This window comes from Frankliniella occidentalis, unplaced genomic scaffold (assembly GCF_000697945.3).
Source record: "Frankliniella occidentalis isolate FOCC.00 unplaced genomic scaffold, Focc_3.1 Scaffold178, whole genome shotgun sequence".
Classification (NCBI taxonomy): domain Eukaryota; kingdom Metazoa; phylum Arthropoda; class Insecta; order Thysanoptera; family Thripidae; genus Frankliniella; species Frankliniella occidentalis.
The window spans coordinates 118,669-118,911 of NW_026267304.1; positions in this window are offsets into that span (position 1 = coordinate 118,669).

A 243-nucleotide genomic window follows, 5' to 3' on the forward strand; every position below is an offset into this window, starting at 1 on the left:
AATTTTCAATTTTGTTATTTTAACAAAATGGAATGGTGTATACTTGTAGAATAATTGGAAGTCACCTAATCTTTCAATAAGACTTGTCAAAACGATTATTAAACACACAACTTATTTTTACAATAGCCATGGACTTGCAAGGGACCGAACAATATTAAAGCCAATGTCGCAAACTCAGGTAGGATAGGCCCATCAAAATCAGAACAAGCTATACCATTTTCTTAAATTGATTAGCTTTGTCTG